Consider the following 21,548-nt stretch of genomic DNA (forward strand, 5'->3'; position numbering starts at 1 on the left):
TAATTTCCATTTAATTCGGAAGATTAGGATTAAAAATTATTTTTGTTGTCATTCTCTTGAATGTGGACGACGTAGTTCAGGGATAGGTATCGATGTTTACCCGGTTCGCCAGAGGCTGCCTAAATATTAATGATTTGTCACATGTTTCCCAGTTTCCGCGTGGTGTCTGGGTTTTTCGGTGGAAAAATGTATGCTTCCTTTAGAAAAATCCAACGTCTTCTGTTAAGGACTTTCTCCTTGGGGACACCCTTCCTGCAAGGAAGCCCGTCACCGGTAGCCCCGTGGAGGGGAGGCGAGGGCGAGACGGCACGGAGGAGGACCGGTACATTCAGAGGCAAACTGTCCACGGCAGGGCTCGGTCGGTCTCGCTTTTTCTTCTCAAGTTCGCCTCCACTGGATACGAGGGGGAGGGGCTGAAGACCACGTTTTTCACCCGATTCGCGGAGTATAGTGCATTCACTTATTTTCTTCCTGGTGCAATCTGTACATTTACAGTGCTATTCTTATTTTTTTGTGTTAGTGATATTTTAAGATCTTCTAAATATAAATAATTGGTGAGTACTTAATTTATTTGAAAAATAATTAGTAACTTTAGTAGTTAGTATTAGTAGTTTCAGTAGTATCTAGCAAGATGCTTTTTATACTTGTGTTAAATACATTAGAAATTTATTGCTATACAATATTCCAATTTTTGCGGACACCAAAAATAGGAAAAAAATTAAAAAATATTTTTTAATATATAAATTTTTGAACCGAAATCTAGAATCACAGATTAAAAACAAAAATAAAAACAAAGACGTTAAAAACTCATAGAACCTTCGGATGAATTAAAAAACATCATGCACTTACTTCAGAAATCATTCTAGTAGAAAAATGACATGAAAGTACTTCAAAACTTTGTAGGTGTAAGAAAAAACATCAAGAAACGCCTTCATAAAATTTGAGAGATCATCCTCGAAACATGGGTAGAAAAGGTTCATAAAACTACTTAACATTTTTTGAGTAGTTACAAAAATTCATAAAACCGCTTCAAAGCATTTGAGTAGTTAAAAAATTCCATGAAACTACTTCAAAACAGTTGAGCTCTTAGAAAGGATTCATAAAATCTCTTCAAAAGTTTTGTGTACTTAGAAAAGTCTATAAAACTGCTTCAAAACATTTTAGTGGTTAGAAAACGCCCACAAAACTATTTCCAAACTTTTAATAGTAAGAAAAAGATAATAAAACTACTTCAGAATTTTTGAGTAGTCAGAAAAAGTCCACGAAACTGCTTTAAAACTTTTGAGTGGTTAAAACGTTTTCGAAACTTCTACAAAACAGTTGAGCTGTTACAAATCGTTCATAAAACTTCTTCAAAATTTTTCAGTGGTTAGAAAAGGTTCATGAAACTGCTTAAAATGTTTATTTTAAACCGCTTCAAAGCATTTGAGCTGTTAGAAAAAGTTCACGAACTGCTTCTAAACTTTTATTAGTAAGAAAAAGTTCAAATTGTTTCAAAATTCTCGAGTAGTAAGAAAGAGTTCTCGAAACTGCTCAGAACTTTTGAGATATTGCTGATTAATGGGCCCGGTTATCATGATTGATCGATTCGGCTGAATTATTAAAACTGCTATCTTACAAGATTATATGTTTTTTTTTTAACTTTGTACGACATTTATAAAGGCTTGTATCATTACGTCTGAGATTTTTTATTCTTATTAAGTAAAGTCAAGATTTATAGTGATTGTTTTCAAAGTACAATACGCACCTTTTAATCCAAAAGGTTAAACATTTTTATTGTAAATTAAATGTATTTTTATGTAAGGGGTTGTACAATAATCAGTAGGTATCGTGTCTCAACAAAAAAAAAATTAATTAGATTTAATTGTTTAGTACAGACATCATTAAAGCAAGACTGCTTATTTAATTCAAGATTTAATGATTTTATGTTTATTTGAGCATTGTTTGAAATCCCATCTGTTAGGGAGCTTCTGACATATGAAAGTTTGTGTTGAGTTGATTGACTGGATGATATTAACCACTCTGGCTTATTTTCATTTACATTGCTGTAGATGAAATCCATGATTATCCACGTACATGTTTCTGTATTGAAATTTGCTGATTTGCCTCGCCCTGAATCCGATCGGATAGCGTTCGCCAGAAGGAAATGGGCTGCTTTGAATGCCCCTTGCCGAACCAGCTATCTTGTTAACACACCTGTCTTTTCAGACCTTTCTGTCCACCTGGCCCTTTTGCCAAAGTGTTTTCAGCCGGCCACGTGTTATCGATTTTCAGGGCCGTTCAATAAAATAGTATCAGCATAAAAATTTAAAAACAGCCTAAAATTCTTTGCGATTGTCAATCTCCTTTGATACCACGCAACGAGTTTAAATATCACCTATTCTCCAAGGATTTAATGTCAATAGAGGTTCCATTTAAAAGGCACCCAATCTTCTATGTAGTGACGATTTTAAATAATGAAACGCGCGAGCTTATCATAAATCACGAATCCTGACACCCTTCCCCTAAAAAAGAAACAAGATAAAAACACTTGAGTCGGTTTAACAATGACAGCATGACTTTGCCGAATTAATATATTTTCCGGTTTAATTGAGGCTAAAATTTACAGCCGTTGTGTTAAAGAGAGGCGGAGGAAACGAGGGCACACCAAATGAACAAGCGTCACGATAAATACGTGATGAACGAGTAACACTTTTATATGCATGACTCATTGTCTTAGAAGACTCATTTCAGTTATTTACGATATTTCTAGCTCTAAATTGTAAAACTGAAAAGTAGCGAAAAGTGAATCTATTAAATGAAGCTCTGTGATAAGGCATTTTTAATTAATTTTTTTTCAAGTGTGTGGTGATTAGTGACCGTTAATCGATAGTTATTCGGAAATCGTGAGATGCGGTCTGGTGTGATGTACGTTTCAGAATAATAAAAAAAGAGGGAAAATTCAAAAGGTGTGGTTGAGATGGGAAGTTGATGTCCGAGTGGAGGTCACGATAGCTCAAGTGGTAGAGCAGCGGCGTATCAAGCCGAAAGTCGTGGGTTCGAATCCCGCTCGTGCCATTGACTTTTTTATCTCAACTGAAAACCTTAATTGATTGTAATAAAAAAAACATTTTGTACAATTATCACTTGAAAAAACACGACACGTGTGCACTCTCAACACGACACGCAAGAATGTCACAATTACACAGAAAACAAACACTTTGAGCCCTGAAGATGAACTCAATAAAGATCGAAAGTTGGCACGATAAATAAAATGTTTTTCTAAAACCTATGTCACACCAGACCGCATCTCACGATTTCCGAATAATCGTTGACTAACGGTCACTAAACACCACACAAAATACTTTTTTTTTGGCCAATCGCGACTCCTCGTTTGCCAGTCAATAAATAATATCGGCCGTTTATTTGGTGTTTTGCAGTTTGCATTTTTAATTATGTCGATTTATCAACTGACAGGTAGGTTTTAAAAATATAAAAATAGGGAGGTAATATTGTACAATTTATGTTAGAGTTTTATTTGTAGGAGCGGGAAAAAAAAGAAAAAAAGTCTAGAGTTGAGAGTTAGGACTTGCCTGTTGCTACTTCAAATTGATTTCGTAAATCAATCTTCTTAAAATTTGGTCAAAATATCCACAAAAACTTTATGAAACTAAGGAAATATCAAAAGAGTATTGCAAAAAATCGGTAATTTAAACGTTTTATTCTTATTTTTTACAACTGCATTATTCCACGCAATTACACGAATAAGTAATTACATAAAACATGCGTAGGTGGCGTGGTGGACCAAAACTCTTCAGGCCAAAGCAATAAGGCTCCTAAATGGCAGCCAAAGACTAGCGTGTCTCAGTGTCACCGGTGTCATGAGCATAATGCTAACTGCGGCCCTGGAAGTTTTGTTAAACCTCCCACCACTTCACATTTGACTCCAAGGAGAAGCCAGAGCAGTAGTCCACAGTATAATAAATGGACAACTATCTGCTAGGATAGGCCATGTGAATAAACAATGGAAACTGAGGGAGGAGGTACAGATGCCATTCTAGATATGCCAATTGATGCCACTACACCAACAAGTACAAAGTACTAATACCAGAACGGGAAGAATGGGCCAAGGGAACACCACTAAAGGCAAATTCCTACTAGTATACTGACGGCTCCAAAACCGACAAAGGTACGTGAGCTGGGGTCTTTGGGATGAACTCCAAGACCGAATTGACGGTAAACTTAGGCAAGTATCCTACAGTTTTCCAGTCTGAAATCATTGTGATTGTACAATGTGCCAGAGAAATAGCTAGAGAAAAAAGCAGCGGCCCTGAAAGTTTTGTGAAACCTCCCACCACTTCACATTTTAATCCAAGGAGAAGCCAGAGCAGCAGCCCACAGGATCATACATGGACAACCATCTGCTAGGATAGGCCATGCGAATAAACAATGGATATTGAGGGAGAAGATACAGGCAGATGCCATACTAGGTATGCCAATTGATGCTACTGCTATAAAGTACAACTTCACCAAGAAGTACAAAGTACTGATACCACAACGGGAAGAATGGGCCAAGGGAACACCACTAAAGGCAAATTCCTACTGGTATACTGACGGCTCCAAAACCGGCAAGCGTTCGGGAGCTGGGGTCTTTGGGACGAACCCCAAGACCGAACTGACGGTAAACCTAGGCAAGTATCCTACAGTTTTCCAGTTTGAAATCATTGCGATTGAACAATGTACTAGAGAAAGAAAAAGGCTAGGAATACATTCCCGGAAGATAGCCATTTTCTCTGACAGGCAGGCAGCTCGCAGGGCCTTAGCCTCATGCGAGGCGAAAGCAAAGGGTGTTTGAAAATGCATGGAGGCCCTGACGGAAGCCAGCGACACAAATGATCTGACATCCCTGGACCCATCAAATCCCTGGACATTCGGGGCATAGAGGCAACGAAAAGGTTAACATGTTGGCCAAAAAGGGAGCCAACATGGACTCTACAGGCCCAGCACCCTACTGCGGCCTACAGCCTGCCACAAAAGAGGATACATGTTAAAATGGATCCTTAATGAGTCCAAAACCTGGTAGAACAATACCACAGGTATGAGGCACCGAAGAGATTCATAGAAGAACCATCCGCAAAACTTACAAAAGAACTACTGGAGGGTAACCGCAACCGAACCAGGATTCTGGTTGGACTCCTGATGGGCCACTGCCGCTTAAGAAAGCACATGCACCGCATAGGAGTACAGACAGAAGAAACACTGTGTAGATACTGCCAGGAAGAGGAGGAGACCGCAGAACACGTTTTACGTTTCTGTGAAGGTCTATGTAGGTGCAGCTTCTAGCAACTAGGACAAGAAAAACGACAAGCAATATCCTACACCAAGGAACCGTTGGCTGGTTAATTGCCTGAAGCTGGCCAGTGAGTTATAATTAACAGAGGAGCACAATAGATCTATTTAGGTCGAGGTGCAGTAAGCCTTGTGGCCGCTGTCTCTTATCCCTATCCTTATCTCTATGAAACATGAACGATTCAGTGATGGAAGCCGTTAGTACATCGATATGAGACTGAGACCTATGAGGCCGATATCAGGTAGTGAAGTTGTCGCGGGGCCACCGACGCTTCAGTCTTCTGTTAGTATTATTAGACAACTTGGCAACAGGTTGACGAAAGGGTTCAAATTGTGGGATAATTGGAACGTTTTGTACCGGGATTGGGCTAGTTGAGTAGCAAGAGGAACATTTAGGTCGGTATGTGGTGTGATTGGACACTTCGATTGATGTTGGAACGCCTTGCATACCCGTAAAGTTCAAATCTGTGGGCCCAATGGAGGGCCAGGAATTGGAACATTTTCAAACAATATGTAAACTAGCTTCAAGATTATTAAAGTACACGAAAAAGTAAATAACAGAGGGCCAATGAGGCAACCTTGTCTTACTCGACTTGTTGAACTTCAAAAAATCTCATTGACCATTGAAAGTATACGGTTTTTTGGGGGGCCTGGATAAAAGCGGTTTTACTATTTTACGTGAGAGATGAGGGGAGAAGAGAAAGAAGAAATATATATATATATATATATATATATAAGAGAGAGAGAGAGAGAGAGAGAGAGAGAGAGAGAGAGAGAGAGAGAGAGAGAGAAAGAGAGAGAGAAATGTAACTAGGTAGCAGGAAGAAAGAAGAAAAATAAATATATTTTAAATATATCTATCTATCAATCTTTATGTGCTATAATCAGTACCAAACCGGTACTTAAAACTAATGTACCTAATTGTGAGGAGCGATAAATCTGAGACGAAATAACAAATTTAATCTGTTATAATTAAAAATGTCACGTTAGTTTTGTCATGTTTTTAAGTTATATTTTATATCGTGGTGCTACTAATAGATTGGCCGTTTTTAAATGAAAACGCCGACTTGGAGTTGTTATTCTGCAACTTTTGCCAAAAAAGTTTCGAAACCAAAACCGCTTTTTAGATTGCATTGTAAGCCAAACAAAGGAGGAACCGCTCTTCAAAAAAGGGGAAAAACCTTCTGACTCAGCGGTTTTTCTTACGTCTCGCCCAAGTTTGTAACATTTATTTCACCAAACAATTCGGTAAGATTAGCCCGGTTCGAATTATCAGCCCGATAACGCGAGTAAACACTTGAGCCTTCGAAATTAAAAGTCGCAGCAAGGCTATTTTCGGACGACAAGGATTGATTTTTTTTTTTTTTTCAATTAAAATTTTTCAAATGTGTCCAGCGTCGGGCAGAATCAATTTGTCATTTTCAATTCAATTATGATAATTTATTTTTAACATGTGCATATTGAAATACATATTAAAAATTTGGGCTTATATTTTGTTATTTACCGGGCACAAAAACTATGCTATGCCGGTCTTGTGAGGGGATTGCGAATTGCGAGTCAAAATGTCTAGGTAAGTCCTAAGAACATAACTGGAGTGGAAGTCGGAAGATGGTATGAAAACGTATCATTATCATAGCTGGTAACGATGGTATTCGGAGGGATCAGTAAGCAGCACAAATGGTAAATAAAATTGGACCAAGATTGCTCCCTTGTAGGACGTCGGCATGAATTGATCTGATATCTGAGGTTGAATGAAGTATTATCAAAATACGTGCACATAGGCAAGCAGAGAGAGAGAGAGAGAGAGAGAGAGGGAGTGAGGGAGGGGGATGAAGAGGGAGAGGGGTGAGAGAGAGAGAGAGAGAGTGTGTGTGTGTGAGGGAGGGGAGACAGAGAGACAGACAGACAGAGAAAGTGAGGCAGGCAGAGAGGGAGTGAGAAAGAGAGAGGGATGGAGGGAGAGAGAGGGATGGAGGGAGAGAGAGGGAGAGGGAGAGGGAGAGAGAGAGAGAGAGAGAGAGAGAGAGAGAGACAAAAAGAGGAAAATCTCAGGCACAGACACAACAAAAACAATAATACAAGGGGGGCGTCGGTGGCCGCAACGGTTAGGCGTTGACACGGCGCCCATCGCTGTAAGGTTAAGGTCCCGGGTTCGAATCCAGCGGCCCTGCATTCCAATTCGTCATACTTACAAATGGGCTTTTTTTTCAGAAACACCGGCACCCTGAGGGTAGATCTAATCTGCTGTTGCGAACCCTCGTAAAAATAACAATAATAATAAACAAACACAAGTAAATAATCAAACAGATAACATGCAGGAGGATGTGTCAGCTGAGTTTGTGGATGCATAGTTAGTTGGTTTTTTGGTGGTAAAATCTGGATGAATCATATTTAAAATGTAATTCGTTTTTTTTGGGTCATCTACTTTTGCTTAATTAATTATTAACTCAATACAAGTTAAACTTGAATATTGGTATGTTTAATGTCCACATATATGGAATGATGTCTACATAAGGAATAAACTCAACTCTAATATAATTTTAGTTATATTTATTTAACAATTCAATTCACCGTTTGCATACTTGTACTGTAAATTGAAGCCACTACACATGTAATGCTTAGTGGAGCATGTTGCAAATAAAGACTTAAAAAATACACACAAACGCGCATTCATAAAAACACACATACAGAAAAAAAGTCACACAATTAAACAAACAGGCACACACAAAGTGCAAAGCGGTACACATGCCAATACACAAAACACACGTACAGAAAACGAACATTTTCGTAGTTAAACAAACAAATAGAAACAAAGGGAAAACTTAACACACACAAGCACACATACACAGTACTATCAGCAAACAAACCAACAAGATAAGCCTATCTTAGCTCAATATTGCTTTTTGATTATGAACAAAAACATTCTCTGAAGAATTATTTTTCCTGTTTCGCAAAAAAAGTATGGCATTTTTGTATACAAATATACTATTTTCAAACGAAGAAATTCAGTGATACGTACACTCAACAGAATATAGTATTGGTGGTATTTGTAAAATTTGACATATCTAAGAGCAAAAAATATTATACTACGTGGGGTATTTTTTAAATTTTTAAAGGAAATATAATGTTTTAAAAATAGATTTTCCAATTTGACTTACAACCAGTTTAACTATACACGTACTGAGTGCACGTAGACATTTTATACTTATTCGTCCAGTTGGTCAGTTGTCAAAAAATTGTTGAGAAATCGTTCAAAGCAAGAAGTTACACGGAACTTTCCGTTCTTTTTGAAAAGACGGCAGCAGGGATATAAGGATGGCCAATTTTCTGCCAATTGTTGGCGTTTAAATTCAATTTCGTGCGGTCTGAGTAGTCGGATCGGATCAGACCTCAGGTAAGGCGATCGACTAATCGGATGATCTCATTGCGGCACTTTTCGAGGAGGAGGATGATTATTCAGGACCGAGCCGGGAGGTAATTTGCCTAATCCTTTTCTGGAGGATCAGGACTCAGTCACGACTCGTAAAGAACAAGAGAGATTCCGCCTGTTTGGCTTACTTTCTTAAGTCTTTACGTACTTTGAAAATAACTCTGATCTAAAACAAATACGTTTTACTGTTTTTTCGTTTGGAGAAAATTCAGGCGTCCAGTGATATATTCACCTCGTATATCTGTTTTTGAGGCCCAATTGAATGCCTGATGATAATTTTAAGTGACGCGTTCTTTAAAAAATGGATGGCATTGTCGCCGAGGTCGGTTAACGGGCTTGAAAAAAAATCGACACTTGTTATGCCCCAGACCTCCAAACCTGGCGGATCCTGCACGCCAGGAAATGGCACGACGTTCAATGATAAAGCATTTTATCGGGGGGGGGGGTGCAAAGAGGAAAAAAGGAATTTTTATCTATTAAAAACGGCTAATATTAAGGCAGATAGATTTCTCAATGTATGCATTTAATTGGAATCTGAATTTAAGAAAAGGAAAATAAAAGGATTTCAAAATGAGACACCGATTATATCAGTCAACGATATTTAGTCTTTTGTGCAATAAAAACTTGTAAAAGAAAAGGACCTCGTACTTTGACATGTAAGCCAAGAAAGAGTTAAGCATGACGTCCTCAGAAGAAAACAGCACTGGTCATACTTTATAATACCATAATGCAACAAAATTAATCAAAATAAGTACGATTGAAGTTAAAAAAACCAAACATAATAAGCAAACCAATTGATTATGATGGTAATGATGAGGATACTAAGATGAGGTTTTGTATTCCCAAGTACTCCAAGTTTCTGTCCCACCACTTTTCCTAGTTGCTACTAGGACGAATCCAAAAGTCACGTGGGACTTCCTGGGGAGCCGAAGACAAAACGTACAAAACGATTCAAAAGACGTTTAAGCTTATCTTAAAGCTCCCCAGTGAGTCCCCCGTTCGCCTCCCACCCATAATCGAAGTGGGGAAGAATAAGGGAGGAAACTAGGTGTTTATGCGTACTAAGTAGGAGAAGGTGGCACGAAACTGTGGGATATCTGGGAGATGGGTATAGGTTATGTGTGAAGCTGTGGCTTCGCGTATAAGATAATATATTCCATAACCTATTGGGGGTCATCGTTGAATATAACCATTTTGCGTATGTTGCCGAATAAACTTTAACTGTAGCAGTGTGCTTGCCTGTTGTGTTGAGGGTTATTTAACCTTGAGTTTACTGGCACCTCAAGAGTTAACTCATTTCTCCTTTTGTTTTGACCCATTCTGAGATAGAATCTGTGTTTAGGGATTGATCTTGTTTTCTCAATTATAGATTCTGAACCTATAGTTTGACAGACAAGACCTCCTGTAGCCAGTTTATCTGTTTGTTCATTGCCCAAAATTGGCAAGTGTAACCTAAACATTTTTGGAGGTTTTAGATACATTCATGAACTATTTTTGAGGTGACATTTTTACGTCCTAATGCTTTTTGGGTCGTTGGCTCTCTGATCTTATGAGGATTTGCTTGTCAGTATATCACTTTTTGTAAGTCAATGATTTAAGGTTTTTAGTTGCGATAAAAAAATCTGTGTCCGGGATTCGAACCCACGAACATCGGCTAGATACGCCGCTGCTACCACTTGAGCTATCGTGACTTCGATCTTCTCGGACACCAACTTCTCATCTCAACCCCACCTTTCGAATTTTCCCTCCTTTTTGTAAGATTTTCTATGGTACAAGTATTAATATTTTACATTGAAAAACAGGTGTACTTCATTAATGAGTTTGCGAATGCGAATAATTTGGGACCAGTTCTTTCACAAGTTTTGGGGCTATTTTTATACCATATTGAATTTGATTTTTTCTGAATGAACATAGGATGTAGTAAAGGATGTTTCTGGGATTGTATGATAATGATGAATATGGAAACTTGGTAGTCGGTTCTTTTTTGTTCCTCATGCATTGTAGTCTTCGGGCTTATTATACTTTCCTAATTCCTTAGTTCACTGCAGTCTGACGTTTGGACAACTCCTTTCCCTGGGTTTTCTTTGTAGCTCAGGTTATGTCCCGATTGAGCTGTTGTTTCGCGTTCGATTATATGGGAGGCTGATTCTACCTCCTCATTGTATAACCTACAAATAGGGTCATTATTGAACATACATATGATATGTATATGTTTCCTTACATGCCAGTGACCGGTACAGTCCTCTGGGTTCAGACCTCTTGAACTGTAGCAGTGAGTCTGGCAGTCTTGATAAAGGTTGTTTTAACATAAGCTTTCTGTGTCGAGCTTCTCCAGAGTTTATGCACTTCTCCTTTCATCTTTTTTGGATACCTTGATGGAGAAAACTATGTTTTTTTTGTTATCCCAAGGATAGGTTCTGGGCCTATACACGGTATGTATGATCTTGCAGGTACTCCTTTGACCAGTATGTCTGCCTTTTAGTTACCCAAAATTTCTTTATGTCCTGATATCCAAGTTATCATCTAGTTGTTATTTGTTCCCAGATTTTAGAGATTTTGGATGCATTTACTGACTAATTTTGATGTGATTTTTTAAAAATGTTAATGCTTTAGCTTCTTGGCTAATCGATCTTATGAGGATTTTTTGCCAGTGTAACCTCTTTTATGATTTTCATCTTCATTTTCAAGAAAGACCGAAGTGTACTTACCTAATAAATTTGATTGCATATTGGGCTTGTACAGTAAACGCCTGAGCTGTTTCCTTAATTTGTTTTGGAACATTTGTATACCACTGAATTCTTCTTAGGCATCGATGTTGTAGTGTTTTAGGATGTAGTCAGTACCCAATATCTAAGAATGAGTATCTAATTTTAATAATTAATGTTGTGTGACCTAGTGTTTAAATCCATTCCAATTGATTGTTTCTGGGCTTAAATGAGCTTTCCCTCGCTTCTCCTTGTATAAAAATTTCCAATGGAAGCTGGGATCATATTGTCAGTTCCCCATTTCCAGGAACGCGTGCCTGATTTTATTTTTTGTTGTATGCCCGAAATATTAATTCTAATTTATTTGTTTCTTGAGTTTGTATGAGCTTTTTCTACTTTCTCCTTGAATAAAGGTTTCAATGGAGGCAGGTCTTTTCTTAAGGCAATTGGGGGTTATCTTTCCCCCCTGTTGCTTAGATTTGTTCAATTTATGCACGCTGGATAATTTTTGGGAAGCTTGTTTTTGTTGAGCTTTATTCTACCGATTGATTAAGCCTTAGGAACTGTATGTAACTGATTGGCCAATTCGATGGGCACTAGGGAGGCATTGAGGAGGGTGCACTCGAGTGTGCCGGCCGAATGTAGATGTGGGGCCGGTACGGAGACGCTCTCCGATGTCCTTTCGCGGGTCCTGTCACTCAAAGATAGTGAGGAGGTACAATGAGTGCCTCCAGGTCCTCGTCGCCGGTCTCCGTGAAACGGATTACCAGGTCGCTGTCGAAGCTCCCCACCGGGCACCTGATGGGACTAGACTCCGGCGGGACGTCGTCGCGACCGACGAGGATGGGGGTTGTTGTCCTAGACCTCGCGGTCGCGTTGGACGAGGTAGCGGACCCCAAGGCGCGGAAGTACAAGGTCTTGAGAGATGCCCTCACGGAGCTGCACCGGGATAGCTATTTTTCGGCGGCCGGTGCAGTAGTGGAGGCGAGAGGATGCGAGAGCGAACCAAGAAGACGCTCAGGGACCTCGGCGTGAAAAATCTGCCGAGGTTGCTTCTCACCCTCTTCCTTACTGCCTTGAAGTCCTGCGGCTATATGGTTTTTTTTTAAGCGAACCATCCAACAACTCTGGCTGTCGAGCAACACCCACCGGAAGCGACGCCCTGGCATAGTCTACGGGACACACGATTGGACCTGTGGTGCGGGCGAAATTGGGAAGTAGGATCACACTACAGGATACGACAACCGGCAGAGGCCGGTGAAGTTAATTTTTATTTTTATTTAATCAGGGGAAAATAGCTCATATTCTGTTTTGCCAAACCGGGTCTGTTAGTTTCGACGATGAAGTAGTTTCTAGCATTGTTAAAAAACTATTTTCTCGTTTTGACGTTACTATTAGGTTTAAGAATAAACATGTTTTGACGTATTTCCTTCAATTGCCCCTTTCTAAATCAATCGTTTTCACTTCAGCCAATTTAAAAATGAAAAATCTATTTGCGCCTCGGCCCCGCGTGTTGACTGTTAGTTTTTGATTGCGACCGGGCACGTGCTGGAGTATATTGAATCGCGTGTGCGCGTCTTCCAGTGGTCTTGCTTCTTCGTCTGGCAGTGACAAATCGCTGTTAATTTACGCGGCTTGTAATAATTTGACTGGAGCTATTTAGGACCGGCCCCGGGGGAAGCCGACTTGTTAAAAATACACGCCTCTTCCTCATTCACGCCTCGAGGGGGCGACGCTCTCAAGAACTTTGGTTATTTCTTAACCCTTTCCGTTTATTAATGGCTAGAAATTTTCCTCAGGCTTTAAATCCTCTTTAGAATATCCCATTGAACAAATATTTTAACAATTAAAACGCCAAATGCTTTTAGTACTTAATTTTAACACTATCCGCTCAAAACCGTGTTCAAAATGGCAGTTGACAAACAAACAAAAATTCTCCAGCCGGACTTATTTTTCTTTTTGGATTTTTTTTTTAGCGAGTTTTATTATTATGATACATTTTCTAGTTAATATAGGATTTATGCATTTTCAATTTCTAACTTAAAGTAACTAAGCTTACGATGGAGCTGGAATTCTATCTTCGTTCAAGGTACGAAATTTGAGTTTTCACCCGAAAAATGCGGTTCACACAAGAGTGCGCTTTTAATCGTGATATATCAGAATTAGTTTTCTCGGGAAAGTGCCAATAACTTTATGAGTCAGGTAAGATGATAAAAATGTAAAGTGACGAGAGGTTATTTTACAACCGGGTATTATGTCATCAAATTGTCTCTAATGTTTCATTTAGCCATAAATTCTTGGCAAAACGGTGACGAAAGACCCTGGGATCATAATTTATAACTCAGGATTGTTTTTCAATGGTACAGTTTTATAAGAAGTATGAAGGAAGAGAACCTAAATTCAAAATTCAAATTTCACTACATTTCGAAAAATATTGGTACTAGGTGAACAGAAATGTATCCGGTTTCACCATGACGCAGGCCTCGTATTTTTTGGTGACTAAGCAAAAATATTTGTACTTGGGCTTTAGCCACCTCACCAGCTTAATCGCAAGACTTTCACATCCCTGAAGACCACTTTGCCAATAAATATTTAATTAACTGCCTTGATATGCATTGTGTACAGTATATAAAAGTTTTATCGGGACGAAAACAAAAATGATCGATTTTAAAAGGAAAGATGTCACGTCCACTTTGGTTTTCGTGTAGTTGAGATAATGTTCGAAATTAAACATAGGACTAAATGATCGATGATGTAAAACCTATCAGTTCATTTCTATAAACGTCGATCGTTTCAAAAGTCCTTGAAATTAAAAAAAGAGAGATTTATTTAAGGGAATATAAAATTCCTAAAACTACATTTTTCTTGCAATTTTACAATTTTTCAGCCAGCAGTTTTCAAATTTACAATGCCTTACATATTAATTCTATATCCTTGTAGATTACAAATAAATATAACATTGAAAAAAAATGTCACAATGAGAAACGACGTTGGACACACATGGAGAAGAAAGACGCTAATTTCTACCATACGTGTAAATTTCGCTTGTGTCAAACCATCTCTCCAGTATTATTTATTTAACAAGTTGATCAAACCAAGAAACCTTGCTTTTAAAAAGTCCTTCCGTGTACTTTCTTGAGAGGTCAGGGTTATAAGCAGGGAGAGGCAGTAAGAATGACATGAAAACCTTATGAGTTCAAGTTTAAGGCTTCCCATCCTATAGAACAATGAACAAACTACCTGTAGAAAGTTCATTTATAAATATATTTTATGAACATAAACCACAGTCCAATGCGTCAAGACTAAGCAGAGAGAGGCGATAAGAACCTTTCGATAACGACAAGTTAAGCCACTAGACTTTCATTCATTCTAATTTTCTATTCAATTAATTAATCTTTTTGAAATGTATTGGTTGAGATAAAAAAGTCAGTGTCACGAGCGGGATGGGTTCAAATCCAATCAATTATAGCTCTGTTGTTTTTGAAAAAACTGTTTTCCCCTGGTTAAGAAAAACGCCTGTTTTCACAGTGGTAAGTAAAACTTTTGTCTTATTGGTCAAAATGGAACTTGAGACCATTGGAGAAATCTTTTTAAATAAACCCTGGATAAATTTAAACTACATCATTGTTTCGGTGAAAATTATTTTCCCCTGATTAAGCTTTCGACAGTTATTCTTTTCGATATGCAAAGGTATATGTTGATACTATTAAATCCTATATTCAAGTGATTTTAAACATTTTAAACGTTGTGTAAATGCATATTTCATTTTTAGACGGATCTATTTGTTCTAGGAAAACTGTTTTCCCTCATTAAGAAAAAAACCTATTTTCAAACTTAATGTTGTTTTTTAAATTATTATTATTGTCAATTCATTAGAGTTCGTGGTCCGATTGACCGAATAACTTCTTTCAATTAATTAATCTTTAAATAAAGTATTAATTGAGACAAAAAAGTCAGTGTCACAAGCAGGATTCGAACCCACGACCATCGGCTAAATACGCTGGACTTCGATCCACTCGGACACTAACCTCCCATCTCGGACCCCAAGTGTTTTCATCTATTCACACCGTCTAGATAAAACTTTACAGGGTGAATTACAGAGCTGGTAGTTTATTTTCAACATATACGCATCTAATATTTACAAAGGAGTTAGATTAATTAGATCACATTATTTTTTTCATAATAAGACCAAAAACCTCAACTATCGTGGCCAAATATAGGCGTTCTTTACTCTCCTATGCACGCACCAGTCGTCCGACCTTTGCCGGTAGGTTGTGTAGATATTAGGTTTCCATTGCTTGAAACATTTAATTTGTTACATCTCAGATGTATTCATTAACATGTCGCAATGTGAAGTTCCGTACGCTTTTATGTTATCAGCCTCATAAACATGATCTGCACAACCTGCAGTGACATCAATCCTTCGTGTGACCTTGTACAGAAAAGTTTATTGGCAAGCGAGACTGGCGACAGAGCAGAAGAAAAATAACACGAACGGCCGCTTTGCCTTTGGGGACTAAAAGTGAGTTTACGATCATTATCGCCTCCAGAATTTGACCAAATTGGACGTTGACTAAGTCTATCCTCCCGGAGAGGATTAAAGATTAATACCGTCAGCGTACAGCCATGTTTACATACTCAAGGCGAGGTATTTTGTTAAAATATACAAAGAACAGGATTGGTCCAAGTATGGTGCCTTGAGGAACACTAGCAACAATGTCACTCGATTGGGAAAGGGATGATCCAAAGGAAACTCGGAATTATCTGGATAAGACAAAGGAGTTTACTATTTTTAATTTATAGGTAAGGAAGTTCAAATATAACCCATTATAGTCCGAGTGGATCGAAGTCACGATAGCCCAAGTGGTAGAGCAGCGGCGTATTTAGCCGAAGTTCGTGGGTTCGAATCCCGCTCGTGACACTAACTTTTTTGTCTCAACCAATACCTTTCAGAAAGATTAATTAATTGAAAAGAAGTTATTTGGTCAATCGGTCCACGAAATCTAATGAATCAAATTTTTTATATTTTCTCCCTAAAATCACTAATGACTTGATATTTGACTGAATATTACCAATTATTTTATTCTAAGAATTTTTAATCTTTTCTAGTTTTAGGATTTAGAAATTCTAGGAGTTGTACTATTAACATGATAAACTGATCAGTTTTATTGCAATAAACCGTTACGCTCTTTTGGTTTGAAAATATATTTGTTATCTTGCGGGGCGACAAGATTGTCTTGAGATAAACAATGGTATTAGCACAGGCTCAAGAATATATACTCATGAATTATTCAATTCAACTGAGCCTGCGAAGCCTGTTAATGACCTCATTCAACTGATCATTCTGGTCCTAAAACGCCGTCGACGCTCGCATTCACTTTGGCCAAATTCATCCCGAAACCGGGAAAGAAAAGCAAAACGGCAAATATTCCCGTTTGCGGATTAAGATAAAAATCGGCGTTGTACGTCATCCTCAGGGGTGGTATGACTAACCGACAAGGGGAAAAGACTATTATAAAAATGATGAATGGTACTTTTAGAAGGCGCCCTGACACTGACGCGATACGACATAAAGCCCAGGCTTTAGCGATTCCCGTATTTTACACGGTTTATTTAACCCAGCCCGTTTGTTACAGACCTAAAGTAATATTTTAAATTTCATCATAAATACATATAAAACTAGAGACGCCGTCACAGAAACTAATCCTTCCTGACAAGACGCTTTTATCAGTAATTCATCCTTCCATCCAGCATCGATTGTACAAACATATTTCTCGGAAGCATTAAGCTCAGTCGAGAACAAAGTAAATAAACGATTATTCTTGAACAGAGGAAACTCGATCGATGTAGACTTTGTTAAAACACTCGAAGTAAGAGGATGAATGGACTTTATGAACCTTTAAAGATCTATAAAGTACTAGCTTTTTAATGACAGATTCTATGTTTAAGTCCTTGTAAAAACAAAGAAATATAATAAAGAGCATAAAGATATGGTGGAATGGCTGGTAGACGAGGCTCCATCAGCGGAACGAATGCGATAATCCGGCATCCGTGAAAGGAGGCTGCGACGGATGACATTGCGAACAAGGTCAATTGCACCTTGGACGAAATCTTTCACATGGGTCGAATTCCTACGATGAATGTAAACGGCAGAAAACCTCCGTGGGAGGCAATTAATTAAATCGGCGAGTTCTCCGGATAAAAAATTGTGAGAGCTTTTTTAAAGGTCTGCGGACTGATGGACCTGCAGTATGGTCGTTTCCGATAGTTTTAGCATGTCTACTATTCTCTCGATATTATTGGTTTTTTGTTAATTGGTTTTGCATGGGGTGTTACCTGTAAACGGACACATTTAACAAAATAACGCAGACCAAACTCTGAAGATGGAGAAAAGCCACGCCTCACGTCCTATCGACCAATTTTCTCTGTATGATTGATGAAGATCGTGAGGTGCGTTCTGGTGTGACGTAGGTTTCATGAAAACATTTTCTTTATCGTGACACGTTTCAATCTTTTTTGAGATCATCTTCAGAGTCTTATGTCGTCTGCATTTCAACAAAAAAGTCTCTGATTGATAGCCGATGTTAGTTTCTTCTCATTTAGAAATTGGTGACCATTAATCGATAATTATTCAGAAATCGTGATATGCGGTCGGGTGTGATGTAGGTTTCAGAAAAACATTTTCTTTATCGTGCCAACGTTTCGATCTCAATAAAGATCGAAACGTTGGCACGATAAAGAAAATGTTTTTCTGAAACCTACATCACACCATACCGCATATCACGATTTCTGAATAATTTTCTTCTCATTGTTGACGATGTTCTTCAGAATACTTTTTGCTTGGTGTCCATATGTAGTTGACATTTGTTCGTAGAATCCCATGTTCTTCGGTCTTCTCGTGTAGAAATATGTGGTGTTTAGTGACCGTTAGTCAATAGGATTTTATGAACAGATTACAACTACATGTGGACACCAAGCAAAACGTATTCTGAAGGACATCGCCAACAATGAGAAGAAACTCGCATCGGCCATCAATCAGAGAACTTTTTTGTTGAAATGCAGACAACACAAGGCCCTGAAGATGATCTCAATATAGATCGAAACGTTGGCTCGATAAAGAAAATGTTTTTCTAAAACTTACACCACATCAGACGGCATCTCACGATCTTCGAATAATCATTGACTAACGGTCACTAAACACCAAATATTTCTCTGTAGGACTGCTCTCGACGTTTCTTCACCACAATGTTGGTTCACCAAGCGCCTAGAGGTTGTTAGTTAAAATTTAACTTACAATAACTATCTTATTTATTGAAGATTGGAGACGAAAGGAGGATGGATTAGATGCAATCTTAGAGATATGAGTTTTATTGGGATGAAGATATTGAATCTTTTTACAGAAAACATGATTAAGAATAAAGTTCATCATGCTTTTGTCACTAATTTTTAATGATTTTTGATCAAACAGATTTCACTCTGCTATGTATACTTGTCGAAAGCGATACAAAATATTTTCGTGGTGATCTTGATTTGCTTGTAACTTTTAATAAAAAATAAGTGTTTTTATATAAATAAAAGCTTAGCTGTGTCTGGTTTTTTACTCAGAAGTTCTTTTTGTACAATATATTCAAGGGTTGTAGGAATGGAGATTTCTTAAGACGTGCTCAGACGATAAAACTCCCTGTCCGAAAAAATGTTATACACATATGTTTATACACATTTACGCATAAAACTTGCAAGACAGAACAAGGACAGCAAATACAGGACGACACGAGCCGATCCGGCGGATTTCCTTCCAGACTCGAGTTATGGTAAGCCCATATATTCAAAGTCGTCCTTCCGCTGTTTCATCTTCACATGTGTTCCGTTCAGATGTTAACATCTGAATAATATTAATTCCATTTAGAAAAGGGTGTCCGTGAGTGCTGAGACCTTTTATCGAGAGGTGAAAGTGGATTGAATAGGAATGAGTACAGGAACGGCCCGTACAGACGGTGGATGATTAGTGGCCCATTGTCCGTCCCACAGATTACGCCCACGGAGCCGCAGTCTTACGTGGGACGGCCGGCTTTCTTTCGCGAGGAACAAACAAACCGCTGTTGAACTTTTCCGTGTATTTAGCGGGAAGCCGAAGGTGTATTTATCATCTTGAACAGAAGGAAGTGGTGTAGATAGGGCACAAAATTGATCGAGCACAATTTCTGTTTGTATTCACAAAAAAAAATTAAATAACTGAAATATCAACCTTATCAAGAAAGCCTTTCACCTCATGGTTAAAACAACAGTTGTCTTTTAAATGGCTCGGCTGATTAAGTCTTGACTAGTCCACATTGGAAAAAACCGATAAAATTTTTTTTTTTGTATATCGAAATCAATTTTGTCCTCGTCAGTTTCAATGTCAATATGGCAGAAGTGATAAAACAGTGTCAACAATTATCAATGAAACGTATGAATTGTCAAAAAAAATCACTGCCCATATTTAATCGAATAAAACGATCTTCCCTTAAAAAGAACAGTAAGCAACAAAGGCAGAAAAATATCAATTATAATTTTAAAAAAATTGAACGTCCCAAAATACTGATCCAAAGTGTTCTTCTATCTTATATTCGCTAAAATAGAAAATTTTGATTAAAAAATCGTTCAACTAGAAACAATAGAGACTAGATCCCATATTCCAGAATTGTTCTCCCAGAAAAATATAGCCGCAATCGATCCAGAATCCATTAAAAATAGCCTCGACCTTAAATTTTAAGATGTCTAAGAACACTAGACCAAAAGATTTCTCCAGTGGCAGTGGAAAAGCTCTCGTGATGTATAACTGTGAATAAAAAACAAGGAAAATTATCCTGAATACATTTTAAAAATATAGGTTTTAAGGTTAGAATTTCCAGGTTCATGTGACTTATTAGATTGTAAAAATATAGTTGAAATTATCCAGAAAACATTGCCAAAATATAAAAGTTAAAAATGTCCAGAATTGTTCTCCCAGAAAAATGTAGCTGCAATCTATCCAGAATACATTGAAAATAGCTATTCGTGCTTAAATTTTAAGATGTCTAAGATCACTACGCCAAAAGATTTGTCCAGTGGCATTAGAATACCTCTCGTGATTTATAACTGCGGTTAAAAAGTTACAGAAAAATAAATAAAATTATCCTGAATACATTTTAAACATGTAGGTTTTCCGGTTAGTATGTCCAGATTCACTTCACTTGTTTGATCAGAATAACTGAAATCTATCCAAAATACATTGTAAAAATATAAAAGTTAAACATGTCCTGAATTGTTCTACCAGAAAAATAAAGCTACAATCCATCCAGAATACATTGAAACTAGCTATTCGTCCTTAAATTTTACGATGTCTAAGATCACAAGATTTGTCCAGTGGCAGTAGAATACCTCTCATGATGTAAAACTGCGATAAAAGTTTAAAAAAAAAACTGTGGATAAAGAGTTAAAAAAACCACTAAAATTATCCTTAATACATTTTAAAAATATAGGTTTTAAGGTTAGAATTTCCAGGTTCATGTGACTTATTAATTGGTAAAAATTTAGCTGAAATTATCCAGAAAACATTGCAAAAATATAAAAGTTAAAAATGTCCAGAATTGTTCTCCGAGAAAAATGTAGCTGCTATCTATCCAGAATACATTGAAAATTAATTCAATGTAATTAATTATTACATTAATGTAATAAATTAGTTGTAGTAAATAAATTGAATGTAATAAATTAAATAAATTCGTGCTTAAATTTTAAGATGTCTAAGATCACTAGGCCAAAAGATTTGTCCAGTGGCATTAGAATACCTCTCGTGATTTATAACTGCGGTTAAAAAGTTACAGAAAAATAAATAAAATTATCCTGAATACATTTTAAACATGTAGGTTTTCCGGTTAGTATGTCCAGATTCACTTCACTTGTTTGATCAGAATAACTGAAATCTATCCAAAATACATTGTAAAAATATAAAAGTTAAACATGTCCTGAATTGTTCTACCAGAAAAATAAAGCTACAATCCATCCAGAATACATTGAAACTAGCTATTCGTCCTTAAATTTTATGATGTCTAAGATCACAAGATTTG

General features: G+C 37.5%; 1 protein-coding gene across 2 annotated transcripts in view; it reads left to right on the forward strand.

Moving 5' to 3' along the window:
- Positions 1 to 319: 319 nt before the first annotated feature.
- The window catches only part of LOC106661455 (myosin-IB), a 50,050-nt gene continuing 28,821 nt past the window's right edge, over positions 320 to 21,548 (forward strand). Inside the window, exon 1 of one of the 2 annotated variants that reach the window (XM_014384857.2) lies at positions 320 to 554. The gene's annotated coding sequence lies outside the window, so the exon portion shown is untranslated. Of the gene's footprint in view, positions 555 to 19,188; positions 19,275 to 21,548 lie in introns of those variants that run through there. The other variant, XM_014384856.2, reaches the window with a different exon arrangement.

Source organism: Cimex lectularius, unplaced genomic scaffold (assembly GCF_000648675.2).
Source record: "Cimex lectularius strain Harlan isolate CLEC.00 unplaced genomic scaffold, Clec_2.1 scaffold68, whole genome shotgun sequence".
Lineage (NCBI taxonomy): Eukaryota > Metazoa > Arthropoda > Insecta > Hemiptera > Cimicidae > Cimex > Cimex lectularius.